Source organism: Pyrus communis, chromosome 7 (assembly GCF_041283825.1).
Source record: "Pyrus communis isolate YQ-2024b chromosome 7, ASM4128382v1, whole genome shotgun sequence".
Classification (NCBI taxonomy): Eukaryota; Viridiplantae; Streptophyta; class Magnoliopsida; order Rosales; family Rosaceae; genus Pyrus; species Pyrus communis.
This window is the reverse complement of record NC_142571.1, coordinates 11,478,781-11,491,850: the sequence shown is the minus strand read 5'-3', so window position 1 is coordinate 11,491,850 and position 13,070 is coordinate 11,478,781.

Genomic DNA, 13,070 nt, shown 5'->3' with positions numbered 1-13,070 from the left:
GGAATGCATGTAGAAGTGTGGCTGATTGTTTTATGAAGGGGGAAAGCTGGAAATGGGATGGGAATGCACGGCACACCAAGGATGTGCTGGAAATGAATGTGAAAGCCACGGCAAAGGATTGTTTGGGTGCATGTGGCTGAATTATTTGTTGGGAAAGCATGTGAGTGAATGATTAAAGATGCATGTGGATTAAAGAGGGAATATGGAAGAGAATGTGTTGCAATGATGAAGTGGGAAAGCTGGAAATGCAAGGGGAGGCCATGGCAAGGTGTGGATGGTGCTGGAATTGGTAAGTTATGCACGGGTTAGGATGGTTTTTGGGAAGAGAATGGGCTAGGCCCTTTGTTTTATGTCCTAAAGTGCATACAAGGCCTTCAATTTCGTCCAACACTTTGGCTCCAAGCATAAGCTATCCATCCTTAGCCCAAAAGTGCTCCAAAAGGCTCCAAAATGCACTTTTTTGTACCTTTAGCCCTTAGAACCTGAAAACATACGAAAATAACTTAAAAGACTTAAAGAACTAAGAAATAACAACGTAAATGCACAAGAACAAGCCAACTAAGTTGCCTAAATATGCTCCTATCAAATTCCCCCACACTTAGCTTTTGCTAGTCCTAGAGCAAAACAAAACAACAAAAGAACACGAAACTAGACAAAACGAACAAAACACAACCTACACCTTCCAACATTTGCCTCAGGGATTTCCAATGCACATGACATGTTAAAAATCATCATTCCCACAGATTTTAGTCATCTTCACACTTAAGTACATTCTTAATCATAGTCACCACATACTAGTTCACAATTAAGCATTTAAAACCATGTTTTGAATGTAGTAACATGCCTTAGAGAATTTGCTCAATTCCTTACAAGATATGCACTCAATTTTCACTCCAATTTTCTGACTACACACCCTAATCTAGTTATATGTGAGAAGATTGATGTAAGCATGAAAACGAACACTCACATATATGTATCACAAAGAAAGCAATTTCTGGAGTTAATAAGCATGTTTAGATATGATCTCATGAATGGAATGCTACTACTTAGATGCGAGAACCAGTGACACCATATGCTCATACCAAGTTCAAACTCCACAAATTGAAACACATAACACTTAAGATTGAAGTCACGGGTTGTAATGGGGCTTGGGGTGTTTGGATAACAAAGAAGGGATATGGAAAACAAAGGTTCTTAAAGAAATAGTGAGCAAAGCACTTGAATCAACTTAGAATTCACTTTTGAATGAAAACTCAACTTTTGAACAAAAAGGGAGAATTTAGACAATTTAGGGCCAGATTTGGTGTTTTGGACCCTTTCTTCAACATTCAACACTTAATCACTCATTCTTTCATCTTTTCAAGCTCTTTTTCCTTTCTTTCTTTCTTTTCTTTTCTGTTTTTCTTTTTCATACGTTTTTCACAGCTTTTTCTTTTCTTTTGAATCTCAAAACATACATAAACACTTGAGAACAAACATTCTCTCCCCCACACTCATTTTCTTTCATAATGTAACTCAAAAGGAATTCATTTAAGTCATGCTCACTATCTTTTAAGAACAAGGGTGTGGACTGTCCTAAACTAGGCTAGGTGAGGATAATGTGGGTTAACAAAGAATAAAGGCTAAACAAGGCTCAACGGGGTTAACTTAAACATATAATGAAGTGGGATACACGGCAATTTGGCTTTGGTGGTGGTCACTACACAACTTCTTCTTGAATATGTGCTATGCAAATCAATAACATGCTTCGAATGAAATGGGCATGAGTTCTAGCATTTGGAACTATATGATGAAACGCCTTCTAAGTAGTAACCAAGCAAAGAATAATGAGACCAAGCAACGACTTTAGAAAACAATAATGCACAGATTTTAACTCTCCAAATAACGTTTAGGCTCAAGTCTCACAAGGTTGTAGCGTTTGTTTGAGTTCCTTCCTTCAAGCATGTTACAAAAACGAATTTTTCTTTTATGATTGCATGTGAAGTCATACATTATAACCATAACCAAGCATATACCAAGAGTAAATCAAACTTTTCTCCATGTTTATAACTATTTTTAACAGTCATGCAATTACAAACCAAATCCTCATCATTGTGTTGGAAGGTACCCTAAGACACAAACACACAAAAACGACTCAAAACACTCTTTTTAGGCTTTTCAAAACATGTTTTTCAAATTTTTATGTGATTTTCGGAGTTATAAAGCAAAACATACTAAAACACTCTAAAACAGCTTAAAAATACCTTAAAACAGCAAGGAACAACACTTGAAGTTATGGGTGATAAAATCCCACGAATTTGCATCAAATATACTTAGTTACCCCCCCCCCCCCCCCAACACTTAAATCAAACATTGTCCTCAATGTTTTAAGCATAGATTCACACAAAACATAAGTAAACACATAAACAGCAACTAAACATACTAAACATGGGAGAATGTAACTAACAAAGAGAAGAGTTTAGGGACGCAAATCTGGTTATGGAGTGTAAATTCCATCTTCTCCTTGGTGATTGCATTGAGGCTTGATCTTGGTGATTCCACAGGCTTAATCTTGAACTGGGCTGGAGGATTCTTTTGTTCAATCTTTCCAATTCGTATTGAAGAGGGTTAGAGGATAACTCAGCATATGCAGTTGTTGCGCTTGTCTCCACATGCTTCAATGTATCATTTTCACTTGCCTTAGCTGTTCTCCAAGCAGATGTGGTCCCTTCTCTGGAAGTGTATCAACCGTTGAAGATGACTACTCGAGAGCAACGCTAGGTAAGCAACCAGGGAATAGATTCCAGGTAGTCGGTTCCAAATCGGAAGACTGACTCCAAGTGCCGGCTGATTGCTCTCTTTCACTTTGCTATGCAAGTAAGAACAAGGACAAAGGAAAAGACAGGGAAAGAGCATGATATGAGATACCTTTGCTTTCGCCCTTGATGATATGAGATACTTTTGCTTTTGAAGAAGCGGCGAATGAATCAGCACATGTATTTGTTGTGCTTGTCTCCACATGCTTCGATCTACCATTTCCTCCTGCCTCATCTGTACTCCAGGCATCTGGTATCTTCTTTGGGGAAGAAGAAAAATTGAGTATTTCGAGAGGCTTTGCTGGGAGTGCACCCTCAGAGGTGAGGAAGAGTTGGGCATTTTTTTTTTTGCAGGTCTGCCTTGCCATAAAAGATGAAGGTCGACATATATAGGGATTTCCCAATAGCAAGTGGTGGTACTGTTCCTTTACCATTGTCGACAAAAGTTTTGATCCAGCAAATCCGGCTTTTTGAAATTCAAAGAGTGATGACTCTTCGATCCTTGAATAAGCGGCCCAGCTTTTGAGGTTCGGAGGGTGTTACCTCTTTGATTTCTGAACAAACGCTTCTTCGATTTTTGAGCAAGCGTCTCTTCGATTTCTGAACAAACGCTTCTTCGATTTTTGAGCAAGCGTCTCTTCGATTTCTGAATGAACAACCCTGTTCCTCCTTCTTTTTTTTTTATAGACCTCCACGCGTTTTCAACTTTGTCAGAGATCTTTTGACAAAGTTGCACGTTTTATCTGAAAAGCCGAGATTGTGTCTGAAGAGTGTTGACGAACTTTACGCAGGAAAATCTGGCTTTACGCAGGAAAATCCGGCTTTTTGAATCGGTGGTTGTGTCGGCTCTCCTTTTTATAGAGGTATCGATCACCTCCAACATGCCCACTTTGAAGGTTGCCCATTCGTGAAAATCGTCTCCGGCCCTTTGAGATTTTACTCCATCCAACCCTTCTCTTTTAACATCTTTGAAAATGGCTAACCCATCTAACATTTGCTTAGATTTGAGTCTCAGCAGTGATCCGGGTGCGACGCGTCCAGTTAATGTATGGTGCCCGTCTTTCTTATCTTCTAATGGCCCTTTTACAGGTGAAGACTCCGTGATGAAGGATGCAACAACAGCTACGATAGTAGCTAGGAACCTCCTTACTCCTAAAGATAGTAGGCTGCTTTCAGGACGGTCCGATGAGTTGGCCGTTCAAGAGTCCCTAGCTCTCAATGTTCAGTGTGCGGGCTCTGTGTCCAACATGGGCCAACGCCTACTTGCTCGATCCCGTCAAGTTGAATCATTGATGGCGGAGGTGGAAAATCTTAAACAAGAGATCCAACAGCTTAAGAGCGAGAATAGAGGTCTGCACGTGCTTGCAAATAATTATTCGACGAGCATGAAGAGGAAGCTTGATGAGCTGCAAGAATCTGAAGGTCGAATTCAAAGTGACCGTCAAAGGTTTGCGGCTTTCTTCCAGAAGCACCTTTTTCCTGCGTCATCTAGCGTTCCACCAAGTATTGAGGCCTCGAATGATCTATCTTCGATGCCTCCCGCTTCTGGAGTTTTGCCAAGTAGTGGGGCTTCATGTGAACAACCTTTGTGAAGGCTCCATCTTTCCATCTTTTTTTTTTTTTTTTTTTTTCGAACTTGTAATTTCTCGGAGATCAATGGACATGCTTTATTTTATTCAGTGTATTGGGTTGCCTCCCAAGTAGCGCTTTCTTTTACGTCTTGCAGCCAGAAGAGACCTTCTTTTCTCACTTATGACCCACAGCATGCAATGGGATCTCCTCCACGACATGCTCAACAAAGTTCTCGTAGTACGGCTCAATGAATGGGAGGGGATAGTGATCCTCCCTGATTCTGGCGTTTGGATTCCTAAATTCCCTGTAACTGATCCTACCACCTTGAAATTGATTGGGTACCTGCACCAAAGAAGGTAACAACCTATTAGTTGAAATGGGAATCGGAATTGGGATTGGAGACTTGCTAGGATGTTGTGGCAATGCCCCAAGGGCAGCCACCCTCTCACCAATTTTAGCACAAGGCACGGCCATATTGGATGTTTTTAGGGTAGTGGCATGCTCGTTGTGCTCCAATCCAATTCCTTCCTCGATGGTGATTCTAGATGCATCCTTCTTGATTTGTGCGGATCCTTTCGGCCCTATGTCCTTATGCACATCTATGACAAAACAAGAATGAACGTCATTAGTATTCTTAATAGATTTAGAAACTTTAAAGTTAATCGTATCACCACCAAACTCCATAGTTAAGGCTCCCTTGGCCACATCAATCTTGGTGTGGGCTGTTTTCATGAAAGGTCGTCCAAGTAAGAGTGGCGATGGTGGAGAGTGGGTTGAATCATCCATGTTAAGCACATAGAAATCTGCAGGAAAAATCAAGTGGTCTACCTGCACCAAAACATCTTCCAAAACTCCTCTCGGGTATGCATTAGATCGATCGGCTAATTGAATAATGACACCATCATTTTTAAGCTCTCCTAGATTCATAGATGCATAAACAGAGTATGGCATGACATTAATTGATGCACCTAAATCTAGCATAGCATGTTCGAACCTTTTATTACCAATTACACAAGGGATGGTGAAACTACCTGGATCTTTGCATTTAGGTGGTAACTTTCTTTGCAATATTGCAGAGACATTCTCACTTACATGTACCACATCTTTCTCCCGAATCCGTTTCCTTGTTGTACAAATCTTCTTAAAAAACTTAGCATACTTTGGAATTTGCTTTATTGCATCAAGGAGCGGGATGTTGACATGCACCTTCCTAAACGTCTCCAGGATGTCTTTTTCATCTTCCTCTATCTTGGCTTGTATAAACCTGCTAGGAAAGGGCACATTTGGTGGAATCACGTTAGAAACAATTGAGTTTGGACCTACCTTACATTTGTTGGACGGCCTAGGAGCTTGAAGTGGTTGCGGCAAGGGTTGCTCCACCCTTTCCGTGGCTTTGCCCTTCCTCTCTTCCTCTTGCAACAGCTTTTCCTCCTCGTCTTGGCTTGATTTTGGTGGTTGTGAGGTGGTTCCAACTTCCTTGCCACTTCTTAAGGTGATTGCATTGGCGGTTTCAAAGCCACCCTTTGGATTGACCACCGTAGTGTTTGGTAACTTACCATTTTCACGAAATTGTCCCAAAAATTCGGCCATTTGGCCCATTTGCTTCTTTAGCTCATTAACCTCCTTTGCTTGGTTCTGCATTCCCTGCGCCATTGTGGTTAGTAACTGATATGTTTTATCGTCATTCATAGACGTACCTGAGTTGGTTTAGGATGATTGTGCTTGAGGAGGTGGTTGTGGTGCCATTGGCCTTGGAAAGAAACCCGGGGGTTGTCGGAATCCACTTTGTTGGGCATATTGTGGTGCATCTCTCCATCTGAAATTGGGGTGGTCACGCCATCCATGATTGTATGTGTTGGAGAAAGGATCACCCCTTGGTTGGTTTTGATTCCCATAGCCCACGGCATTGGCAGATTCCCACCCTCCATTCTCAATCAATTGAGGGCATTGATCAGATTGGTGTCCTTGAATGGAGCATACACCACAAATTGTAGCTCCTTGCGCTTTGGGGCCTTCAACAAACTGCGACAACATAGACGTAAGGTTAGCCATCTGGGATTGTAACTCAGAAATAGAACTTACCTCATTTACATGCTGTGGCCGTGGGGTGTCTCTCTGCCCAACACCTTCATATTGTTGTGCATTGAGTGCTCGATTAGCAATGAGAGTTTTGGCATCCCTAGGTGTCTTGTCCACTAGAGCTCCTCCCGCGGATGCATCCAACATTTGTCGTTCAAGTGGTAGAAGACCTTCGTAAAAATATTGAAGAAGTAGTTCCTCCTTCATTTGGTGCTGTGGACATGAAGCAACAAGAGTTTTAAAACGTTCATAATAAGTTGGAAAAGATTCACCTTGGCTTTGCTGAATTCCACTAATCTTCTTGCGAAGAAGAATGACTCGTGATGTCGGAAAGAACTTCTCTAAGAAGGCTCACTTCATACTCTCCCATGATGTGACAGTGCCGGAAGCCAACTCATACAACCAATCTTTGGCCTTCTCCAACAAAGAAAAAGGAAAAACCTTCATCTTCAATATGTTGCTGTCCACGTTCACCGGTGTCATACTTAAGCATACGACTTCGAACTCCTTTAAATGCTTATTGGGGTCCTCCATTGATAACCCATGGAACTTGGGTATATGATGTAGCAAGCTGGACTTCAACTCAAATTCATCGGTCTTCTCAGGGGCTGCCCTAGGGTATTGGATGCAAAGAGGGGCTGCATTGGCCAAACCCGAGGTAGAAAGCTCCTTGATGGTTCGATTGTCCACTGCCATGGTTGGTACTTCCTCTTCAACCTCAATTTCAACTTCTTGTTCTTTTAATTCAGGTTCGGGACTAGGAGGATTAGACGCTTGTGATTTCTTTTTCCTTCTCAAAGTCCTATCGAAATCACCGTCAAAGTCGGAGATATGCTCACGAACAGGTTGTGAGCCACGGGTCATAAACTAGTACCTGCACACAAAAACTAACAAGGTTAGCAATCAATCTAATAGACTCGGCACAAGTAAGGAAATAAGGTGCCACACATGGCACAAAAACAAAACACACACACACGGTGCAAAAAAAAAAAAAAAGAAAAATTAAAACAAAACAGAAACTAAACAATTTAAACAAGACTCAAGACAAGGGATTAGCAACTTTGCTAATCCCCGGCAACGGCGCCAAAATTTGATGCGTTATGAATGTGACACACAAATTAAACCCTATTTGTGACAATTGTAGTAATGATGTAAGTAGGGATCGTTCTAACCGGGGATTAACTAAGGGTGCTAATCTAATACAAATTGACTTAAAAACACAAAAACTAAACTTAAAGACTCTTAACAAGACTACTATGACTCAAAACAGATTTGAAACACTCAAACTGCCTAAAACAATCAAATTGACTCAAACAGAAACTAGAACTTGATTTGGACGAATTTGAAAGTGTTTATGACTCCAAATGCTTAAAGACACAAAATAAAACAGATTTGAATGACTAAGACTCAACAAAATAAAGGGGGATTGAGGTTTTGACGAATTTGAAAACAAAACTTAAAACTTTGTAAAACGAACAGATTTTAAAACGAATTTGGATTTAATGAATGGAATGAAGGCTAGCTAAGGGGTTCATCTCCACACATGTTATACTTGCATATAAAACGATTTCCAATTGCTTTTCAATAAACCATGATTCTCAACGCCCCAGATTAACCGTGAATTGCACTAATTAACCCTCAGATTTTCCTAACGTTATTGAATTGGATGATTGCATACGACAACCCAAAACATTCCCCACAAGTCCCCTACATGATTGCATAATAGAGATACAAGCAAGAATCATTAAGTTCTTTGAAAACCATAAGCATTGACGAAGCACTTGTTACTATGATTGCATGAAACTTATGCCAAGAATTTACTTAACGCGATTGAGATCATCAACCTTTACTACTTGTGAATATAATTCCATAACGATTAGGTGAAATTTCCTTATATCCTAGCATCCAATTTATGCATGATAATTAAGCGTGCACTCTCAACCAACACACACAAATCAATGTAATTCACATAGATAAGTAAATTGAATTCACAACTTATGAAACGCAATTAGAAGTAATCAAATCATATCGCAAGCATAAACATGTATTTCGAATCCCCCCTAGCCAAGGGGGGGTTTAGTTCCTCATACGTACAAGACAAAGATAAGTAAATTTAACCATTGAAATCAAGGAGAGGAAACACCTAAAAATTCCAACAACTCAAACTTGAATTGTATGAACGTTTAGTATGGCACCCCAGCCTCCACCTCTCGCGATATTGTCCGCTCTGGGCCCAAGGGCCCTCACGGTTTTGTTCTTGTGGGCTTACGTGTCTGCAGTTTCGACCCACAAAAGGCCTCGCGAGAGTTAGAGCTGAGCATACACATATAAGGCCCAGGCTCAACCCTCACCTCGCCGATGTGGGATGTAACAATCCACCCCCCTTAGGGAGCCCGACGCCTTCGTCGGCACACCAAACGAGCGTGAGTCCGGCTCTGATACCAAATTATGGCACCCCAGCCTCCACCTCTCGCGATATTGTCCGCTCTGGGCCCAAGGGCCCTCACGGTTTTGTTCTTGTGGGCTTACGTGTCTGCAGTTTCGACCCACAAAAGGCCTCGCGAGAGTTAGAGCTGAGCATACACATATAAGGCCCAGGCTCAACCCTCACCTCGCCGATGTGGGATGTAACATTTAGGCCTCTTCTCCTCCTCTTTGTTGTGGCACAAGGTCTAAGGAAAGGTTTTGGGGTGGTGTTTGTATGTGGAATGGAGTGGGGAGTGGTTGGAGTTGGAAGGGGCATGCACGGCTTTGAAAGGGAAGTGCTGGAATGCAAGGTTATGCACGGCAAAGGCCTCCCTTTGGTGTGAAGTGTGTATGGTTTTTATAGGGAGAGAATGGATGGGAGAGCATGTGAATGACAGCTAGGAGGGAATGATTAAAGAGGGAATGCATGTGGAAGTGTGGCTGATTGTTTTATGAAGGGGGAAAGCTGGAAATGGGATGGGAGTGCACGGCACACCAAGGATGTGCTGGAAATGAATGTGAAAGCCACGGCAAAGGATTGTTTGGGTGCATGTGGCTGAATTATTTGTTGGGAAAGCATGTGAGTGAATGATTAAAGATGCATGTGGATTAAAGAGGGAATATGGAAGAGAATGTGCTACAATGATGAAGTGGGAAAGCTGGAAATGCAAGGGGAGGCCACGGCAAGGTGTGGATGGTGCTGGAATTGGTAGGTTATGCACGGGTTAGGATGGTTTTTAGGAAGAGAATGGGCTAGGCCCTTTGTTTTATGTCCTAAAGTGCATACAAGGCCTTCAATTTCGTCCAACACTTTGGCTCCAAGCATAAGTTATCCATCCGTAGCCCAAAAGTGCTCCAAAAGGCTCCAAAATACACTTCTTTGCTCCTTTAGCCCTTAGAACCTGAAAACATACGAAAATAACTTAAAAGACTTAAAGAACTAAGAAATAACAACGTAAATGCACAAGAACAAGCCAACTAAGTTGCCTAAATATACTCCTATCAACACGAGCATTTCATTACTCTAGTAAAGGATCATTGCGTTGCGATAGTACTTTAAAAGCCTCTCCGGGTCTCCGACTCTCTTGAAATGGGTGAAATGTGGCACATTATACTTGCGCGAGGACTCTGTCTACTCGATGTCGTTCATGAAAGGTGACTTGCTCATGGTGGTTACACCTCGTCGGAGCGTCTCATAAATGGTTTCTATGAATTTGCCTCTACTAGACAGTCAAGCTTCCGGCTACCATCAGTCGTGACCTGGTGGTCTAGGTTACTATTTCATGTGCTTGGCTCGTCCATGTTGCGGTTGCGATGCATGTGGTTTGTTTTTACCAAGCGAGCGAGCTGTTTGTGGTTACACTGAGCGCAGGCTGCCGGTTGAACTTGAGCCAGATTAAGTGATTGCTTCTATCCGTTCGTCATACTGCTTGCTCCAATGTGAAGTGGATGATACTCCTTGCAAGCCTAATCATAAATGAACATTTGCCTAGAAAGTTGTCCATGTTAATCATCAGAGTGTAGCCCCAACTGTGAATGTATGATTGCCCGTGGGGCTAATCGGGAGTGCAAATTCCTCCACATGCTAAGACGAGAGTATACGTTATCCCGAGGGCCCATGCAGGAGCGTACACTGCCATAATGCTCGTCCGTGGGTAGTCGAGGGGCTGTTTGCCGGGACGTTGCTAAAGAGGGATGTTGTCTGCTCTTATCTAGCTTTGGGTGACCTCATCTAGGGCGTGCTGCAAAAGCTGATTCACCAAGGTCGTCTGCTGCCCGAAGGCGCTTGTCAACTCTATAACCTGTTAGGACAAGTGTTGTTCGTCGTTTGGAGTAGAAAACCTTGGATAATATGCGTCTCCTTGAGTGGTGGAAGTGTAATGGGCTATGGGTGCTGCATTCGATCCAATAACGACTAAATCTGCAGAAAAACGGGTTGAACCGGTCTTGGACTAATTTGGATCGCTTGCTGGTCCACGGGAGTAGGGTTGGCCACAGAAGTGGGTTTGGTTACATGCAGGGCGTATGGGGGTAGAGCCGTGCTAGGCGCATGTTGGGTTTGGGCCCTGGTCCTTTTTGGCGCGGCATGGACCAGCTCGGATTGGGCTAGATTTGGTGCCTCTTGTGCATGGCCAAGGCGACGTGGCCTGCTGGATGGGTGGCTTGGGCCTGGCCTACTAGGCTGCTTGGCTAGCAGTAGCTGCAAGAGATTGGGCCGTTACACGCTTCATTGCGTCTAGCTACCTTATGGTATGGGATTGGGTCTGTTGTTGCAAGGTGGCAAAGGCCTGGACTCACTGCTACATGGCATCTTGTTCATCGTGGACTAGGGATGCACCCTAGGCCAGGTCACGATCTCCATCGTCCGGTCTGTATCCTTGAACGTAGGAAATTTCGTTCGTCGTGGTTTCTAATTTCCCGTCATTATATTTCTTTCCCAAAAAAATTCAAAGAATTTATAATAAAATTCTATAGAAAGGTACATGTGGGAAAATCTACGAACGGACGAAAAATTAGATATGTTGAATGCGAGAGTCTTCTTCAAGTGTTTGAATCAGGCTCTCAATGAAAGCACCAATTTGTCAATGCAACTTTTCGTCGTCTTCAATCTTGGCTAAAATGCACCTGCAAAGCAATCAACACCTTCGATTAAAGACCAAAAGCCTCAGGCGCCCACAACGAGGGGGAGGGGATTTGACCAATGGATCTCTTATGCCTACATTAGTCTCTCTTAAAAGAGTGAGTGTCTAAGGTTTTCTGTGTATAAAAAAGGCGTCCCATTTTTTTATAGATAATTGGGGTATTTATAGGGGAGGTGGCCGGCCATTAGGGTTGATTATGTAAGAATATTTCCAAGAAATTGTGTAAATAATCTTGGAAATAAAGGTAAGTATTCCTAATTAAATATAATTGGGATTATTTACTTGATAAGGTTTGTCTTCAATTGGGAATATATTTATGATAGAATTTAGGGACAATCCTATCATTAAATACCTTTGACTTTTTCCACAAGCAGTGGAGCTCTGAGCAGTCATAGCATGCTGCTTGCATGTCTTATGATGCTAAGCTATGTGTGAGATGCCCTGCTCATTTAATAAGGACAATCTTGTCTTTTTTGGCTAAAAGTCCACATGTCACCTCCAAGATTTTTGGGATTATTTTTGGCTCCACAGTTCTGAATCCAACTTTCATATTCCTGCAATTGGTCAAGCTTCTTTCTCATGGATGTGATTAATTTGTCGCAAGTCCATGCAACTCCTTATTTCCTATTTGAATCCTCTTATTTCCTCTCTAAGAATTATCACCCTCAACAGTTAGTGATTCCACCTCACGAGTTCGAGCAAGCAGACGCTGACCTATTTTGAAAACGGAACTCACACACTGAATGCTGAAGGCTAAAGAGTCATGGACAACTAGTTCATAAGTCTTTTTTGATAACCCCCTCTAAGATTTTGACTTCGTTAACTTCACTTTCTCCAAAAACCCGCCACTCCTTCCCTCCCTTTTGCCCAAAATGCATTACCCCCTCCAATTAAAATTAATTGTTAATTTAATTGTTATCAAGTGGGGGCATTGGGGATGCAAAAAGCTAGACACATTTTAATTGTCTACCTATTTTTTTAATTATAGTTTAATTAGGGTTGGTTGGAATGCAAAAGTATACAATTTTTTTGCCGAGGATAGCTACACTGAGTAGGGGCACCCACCCCCCTAAGCCTATACTAGCACCGTCCTTGTCTACCACCCCCATCTTATTTAACATGTGTTACGAGGAAAAGAGAGGAAAAAAAATAGAAAAATGAGAATAAAACTGCATGAAAACAATTATTCAAGGACGAAACGCCTAAGATATGGTCATGCAAAAACAGTTTCCATCGTCAAATATCAGGCAAAACGGATCATAGACAATAACAAAAACTAAAATCCGATTTCTGACAGATACGAAAAATACCATAAAATTCCAAACCCACGTCCAAACCCTTACCATCTCCCTGGGCCTTACACTCCCCCAAATCATACAACTAAAGAAAAGGAATAGTGTAGAACTGTAGTAAAGGTATGGGTTTACACTATCTCAATACACCAACTCTACCCTCTATTATAAAGACAGGCCCCCGAATGGTACGTGTGAACCGTGCGAGTGGGTCTTATCTCTGC